This window comes from Neopelma chrysocephalum, unplaced genomic scaffold, assembly GCF_003984885.1.
Source record: "Neopelma chrysocephalum unplaced genomic scaffold, ASM398488v2 Primary Assembly neopelma1_97034, whole genome shotgun sequence".
Lineage (NCBI taxonomy): Eukaryota > Metazoa > Chordata > Aves > Passeriformes > Pipridae > Neopelma > Neopelma chrysocephalum.
Genome location: NW_020925676.1, coordinates 2,661,979 through 2,668,069, shown reverse-complemented (window position 1 = coordinate 2,668,069; position 6,091 = coordinate 2,661,979). Strand labels below are relative to the sequence as shown.

The window sequence follows — 6,091 nt, the reverse complement described above, 5'->3', positions numbered from 1 at the left end:
ATTCAGCCCAAAGAGGCCCAGGATGGACATTACAATGTCCTCCAATATGGATGCCTGTGCATGCTGGTTCCCAAAGATCAACTGCAGCTCCTGACGCACCCAGGGCTGCAGGGACTGGAGGAGAGGTGGGTGGTCCCTGAAAACAACTGCCCAGGTGCGTGGTTCGAGGCCACCCGGAAGAGCCCTGGACAGCTCTACAGACCGTTGTGCTACTGCTGCAGGTCTCTGGGCAGCTGGATATCCAGAAGGACCTCCTTGCTGGTGGCCAACAACTGATGGCGCTGCAGGTGATGGGAGGACATGTTCTTCAAAGTCGTCATCTGCCCGCACCGAGTGTACAATGGAGAGGATCCTCCTCTTGCAGAGGGGGCACTCGGGCTTGCTCTCAGCCCACCGCTGAATGCAGGGGTAGCAGAACTGGTGGAGGCATGGCAGCACATAGCTTGGCTCCTCACAGCTGCCCAGGCAGATGGGGCAGCGGTTTTCCAGCTCCATGGCCATGCTCTCCACTCACTGCGCTGGGCTGGGTGAAGCTGGGGATGTCCAGCTCTCTCACTGCCACTGCCACAGCTGACCCAAGGAGTGGTGGAAAAAATACCCAGGTTCCTCAAGGAAGAAACCCTCCAAGGGCCCCAGGGTGAGCTGTACCCACCCAGCTCAGCTCTATGGCTGTGAGCCTGCCTCCTGGGTGCCCTGCCTGCCTGTGCAGAGCCAGGGAAAAATCTGTGTTGGGGCCAGTACTGAGAGCTTCAAGGAGCAATTCCCTGAGCACAGTGCCAGCACCAAAGGTGTTGCTCACCACTCCAGACCTCACAAACTTGCTCAGCTGGCATCCCAGCATGAGCTGGCTGGGAGAAGCTCGGTGCATGGTTATAAGCAGCAAGGGATGCCGGTTCACAATCCATTGCTTGGAAATGTCACAGCCATTGCTAGGTGATATCATAGTGGGCCGTCCTCACCCACTGTGCTCTCCCCAGCAGCTCTGTGGTCCCAGCACATGTCTGGGGTTACCACAGCACCACTGCCCCCTCCCCCATCTCTTCTCCTGTGTTTCATAAGAGTCACTGAGGCCTAGTCCATGTGTTGCCAGGGACACCTTTAGCTGGGGGAGATGTTTCCAGGCACATGTGGCAAGAGGGTTCATTGGATAACACCTCATGCCTCCCTGGCAGGCTGCAGCACAAAGTCCCCCAGGCTCTCCCTTTGCCCCAGCGCTGCTGGCCGGCCCTTTGGGCTCCCCTGATTCCTTGCACTGAGAGTCAATTGTTTTACTCTTTCTCCCCCAGACAGAAGGCTCAAGGGTGATGTCCTCTGCTCAGCATCCATCAGATCTCATCCAGGCACTGCATCCTCTTTGGGGTCCCAGAGACTGGTTGACAAACCGGAGGACCTCAGGAGAGGAAGACAGGGATTTGAGGGCTAGGGCTGGTTTAGTATGGAGCAGAGAAAATATCAGTGCACCTCAGAGCACACCCTGGTGCCTCTGGGGAAGGCATCAAGGGGATGGGGACAGGTGCTGCTTTGCACTTCCTGGTGGGAGGGTGAGACAGTGGCATCTCCTGGAACTAGAGAGCTTTAGGAATCAAAACCCCTGTGAGATCATGAAGCACTGGAGTGGGGTGCCCGGAGAGGTTGCGAGAACCCTCATCCTGGAGATCTTCAGGACCTGAGTGGCCACAGTCCAAAGCACAACTGCCACAGGGCCATGATGGGATGCTGGCTGAAGTCCTGGAAGAGAAAACATTGCCAGTGGGAAACATGGTAAAGATTTCCAGAGGTGCCACAGCTTCCAGAATGACATACACCTATGCTGACCGACATCAGTGATTAATGTGTGGAAGTGGGTATCTCAGCCTTGAGACTGCAGACCTGATAAGAAGGTACATCTTGGCCAGACCACATGGCTGGAATGCATTCAAGGAGAAGAAACTGTTTTTAGGAGCCTTGTGACCATAAAAGGATAATTTGAGGGATGGGGTGTTCCCCAAATGACCACCAGAGACTCTCAAGAGACCTCTACTCTACTGTAACTAAGTTCTGAGAAGTAATTTAAATATATAAAACAATTTGTGAGAATGCTCAGCATATACGCATGAGTTTCAGGAAATACAGTGAATATGTATTAGTGACATAGATATAAACTAGTTTTTTAGATGCCTGGGTGTGCACGTGTTAGGAGGAGTGATCCCCCACACCCAATGCCAAAATAAAGTAACGCCTGCTTTCTAATTACAATTAGAATTACAATCTAATTACAATGTGAGAGAGTTTTATTTTCCTGAAGTTTTCAGTGATGGAGGAGTGAGCAGAAATGCTGCCTGGGACTGCCGTGCCTGTGCAGCCCAGCCAAGTGCCCCATGCCTCCCGCCACTCAGGAGCCAGAGCTCTCTGCTGAAGGTGGCCTGAGTGTGGACAGAAATGCAGCAAAACGAAACCCCTTTGTTTTCCCACAAGTTGTCATTCCTTGTTAAAAAGTGCCACACAGCTCTGGTAGGAGAAAGAGCCCACAGCACAGTGGGTGCCATCCCCTGCCTAGCCAGGGCTCTCTGGCACAGCAGCAGCAGTGCCAGCCCCTTTCAGCCCACTCTTTCTTGGCTTCACCTGAGAAGCCACGAGCCTCTATACGCCAGCACAGCCAGTCACATTCCCAGGCTGGATCAGCTCCTGCTGGCAGGCAAAGCCTGGCAGTTTGACTGCTTCCAAAAAGTAGTAAATGCAGAGGTACAGATATACATACAGAGGAGCCCTGGGACTACCCAATAAATGAGCAAATATATGGGGGATGTTTTTTGAAATTATTACAGGTCTCATGCCAGTAGTGCCTTCTCTGCTAGTTCTGTGCAATTCATTGGGCCATTTGCTGACCTCCAGCAGTCACCCCCAGCTGCATTCCCTGGTTGCTGTTCGTTCCATCTCAAAGCACTGTTGCGTGGACTCCTGAGTTCCAGCTTTCAGGCTGGAGCACAAAGCCATGTTGTTCATCCCAAATGGATGTTCTGTCTCTGTTTCACTGTGCCTTGGAGCAACCACATATGCTAAGAAATACAACCTAGAAAGCAGAGAATAGAATGGGTTGGAAACTGCTGTGTGTGAGCAGGTTGCTAGAGTTTTCTGTTCTTTTAGTTTGAAGAAACAGTGTATTTTCTGAACGGAGGATGATATGTGATTAGCAGGGCTTTGGGAGTGTTTTTTCTAAGGCATGTGTCTTTGCAACCATTTCCTGATCCCCAATCTAGAAGAAAATTCAGCCTCCCACTGAAATTTTAAAGCTCAAGGTTATGATATTAGTAAGTGGGAAAAGTGGTGGCTGTAGATCCGAAGAAGTTGCACGTCGCATGCATCTAATCAAGCATTTTTTGAGGATTGTCCCAACTTTCAGCCTGACATACACAGAGCATTTGCATTAGGACAATACCCAGCCTCCCAGAAGTCGCAGTCTGAGTTTGACCAGCTGCTCTCTCCACTGCACTTTGTGGGCTCATGCACTGACCAGTGGCTGGAAAACCCCCAAAGCTTGGAAAGAACTTGTGTAGAACTGTTAAAAAATGCTAACATGGCTTCAAAACTAGGTTCACGGCAAAAGCCCAGATCTCTCTCTATTCTTTTTATTTTTATTTGAGAAAAGAAATCACAGGTGATTTTTCCAGCCACCTGCTGTTAATCTCAGGAGGGAGAAGAAAACTGGTTTCAAAACAAGAGGAGGGGGAAGGATGCTACCAAACTTTGGAATGGTTGTGGCTTTGCTGTTTGCCTGAGGCGTGTCCATCACCTGATCTCTTTGGCCTCTGCCTCGTAGCTCCCACTTTTGATGGGACTTATCCATTTTGGCCCACTGGTTTCCTCCTCCCACCACCTTCCAAGTTTTCCCACATTCTGTTTTAAATTTCTTGTTTCCTTTCCTTCTGACCATTCTAGCTCCATCCCTGCGGCTCACAGATGAGCCCAGGAAAGCTCCCAGAGGTGACTCACAGGCCCCAGATGCTACTTTGAGATGCCATAGCAAGTCAGCAACAGGCTGATATGTGTGCAGCAGGTTGGTTACTGGAACAAGCATTCTCCTTTCTAGTCTGAAGCATAAGTAGTCAAAGGTCATGTTTCCTTTGGTTTGGTCACATCCTGGTTCCTTCTCAGTGTTCAGTTTGGGGTACAGGGTACAAGAGCTTGGTGCATTGTTTGAGTTACTCTTGGAACCTTTGAGCAGCAGGTTTTGAAATACAAGAGGATTTTGTGCTGCTTTGTGACAGAACTATCCTGGCTCTTTTTGTGTTTGCTATTGTCCTGTTGCTCTGCATAAATTCACAAAGCGACATAGAGAGGCTGCTATTGTGATGTCAAGGGATTGTTGCCATGTCTTCGTGGTGTCAATGGTGCCTTGTGGACAGAAGGCGTCAGTGATCAGACCAAATCTTTGCTTGCACGTTGCAGAAGTATCCTCCTGCTCAAGGTGTTCACAGTAAACAGAGGTGTCATTTATTCTCTTCTTGGAGCACAGCACTTGCACAGCACTGCTAAAATGGCTGAGCCAATCGCTGCTGCAGTTTGCACTGTCTATTCTATGGGTTATTCCGGCTATTATTTGACCCATCTAGCACGTAAGTAGAGGTTTTTCCTGGGTGTAGCATAATCTGGCTTTTGTATTGCTGTGTTCTTTATGCTCTTTCTTAAGTGACTGAATTGATTGTAAAACAAAAACACCACTGAGATGCCACTAGTTTAGTAAAGTTCCTGTCAACAGCTTCAGCTAAAGAGAGTATCTCTAGACAGCAGGGTGCGGATGGCATCTGAAATGTAACCTGCAGGGTTTCTGTTCCCTCCACGGGATAGTGTGTGGCAGTGGAGTCTATCATTTCCTCAGCTTGCTGGTTTGATAACACCTTCCAAAATGCAGACTGGCCCAGCTTCCCAAAGTCTTTCTAAAAACTGTGCTGTTCTCTCCAGAATTGTGGGAAAGCTTGTTTTTTTCTAAATTCCATCATTAAAGGATTTGACTTTCTAGCTTAACACTTTACTGTGGGCTAAAATAGCGATTCCCTTGGCAATGAAGTGCAAACTCCAAAACAGTTTGTGTATGCTCCTGAACCCGGGACCTATTCCTGTGCTATTTCAGGGTAGAACTGTCACAGCTAAGGCAGATTTTGGGGAAGATTTTCTGAGCAAGTGTTTTCAGCAAGCTAATGGGAATTAGTGCATGCAATTTATTAAAAAAAAAAAGAAAGTAATAGGAAAGAGATGAGAAAAAAGCTGCTTTAGCTGTTGGGTGGAGCAGAAGCATTGACTACTAAAGAAAAATCTGTATTGCCTTGACCAAGTTTCTTATTTATTACCTGACCAAACAGGCCAAAACGTAGATACAGCCTAGGATATTGTCCTGTTCTCTTGCTTGCTGTGTGAAAGAACTTTTGCTCCTGGAGTGATGTTGTGAAAGGAAAATGCTCTCCTTTTGGCTTGACTTGTTCCATGGGATTCCCCACCAGAGGCAGTTTTTTAACATCTGGTTCATTTTCACATGCCCATTTCAGGTCACCTCACCTATGGGTGGAGAGAAGCCGATCCTTCTGTGAGTGAGAAAAGAGCCTTTGATGTTCCTGGCTTTTAAAAGAATTGTGGGGCAAGCTGTGAGCTTGGCCTGTAACAGTAGAGTGTAGAGTGCCAGTTCAGTAGGCTGAAAGAAAGTCCATTTCAGTGTCTGCAGCAGCAGTAGTTGGCTGCTTCTTATTTTCCCTTTAAGGGCTTTTAAAAGATAGAAGCCCAGTTTTGCAGACAGAAGGACGCTTTCTGATTCTAGCCAGGGTGGAATATCTAATTCAGAACAATATGCAGTACCATCTCATTAGCCCATTTTAATTTTGTTTTAATGACTTAGATCCCATTTCTATCAAATTTTATGATTTCTCCTTAGTATAGCTGAGTGTACAGCTGAATAGAAATAAGTTTATAAATGACAGGTAACTCCCTATCTCTCTGGCTACTGTCTGTCCACAGAGTACAAACCAAACATCAGCACCTCATCAGTCTCCCTCTGTTCCTGGAGAAGAGGCCAAAGGGGAGGAAAATTACAACAACCCGACAGCTGTTGCTGCACCACAGCCTG

The 6,091-nt window shown here is 48.1% G+C and overlaps 1 long non-coding RNA gene across 1 annotated transcript; it reads left to right on the top strand.

The window, feature by feature from the left end:
- The first annotated feature begins 4,363 nt into the window (after positions 1–4,363).
- Positions 4,364–6,085, top strand: LOC113961130. The gene is made up of 3 exons (XR_003532213.1): positions 4,364–4,592; positions 5,520–5,557; positions 5,983–6,085. It is a non-coding gene; the product is annotated as an uncharacterized LOC113961130 (long non-coding RNA).
- The last annotated feature ends 6 nt before the right edge of the window (positions 6,086–6,091 follow it).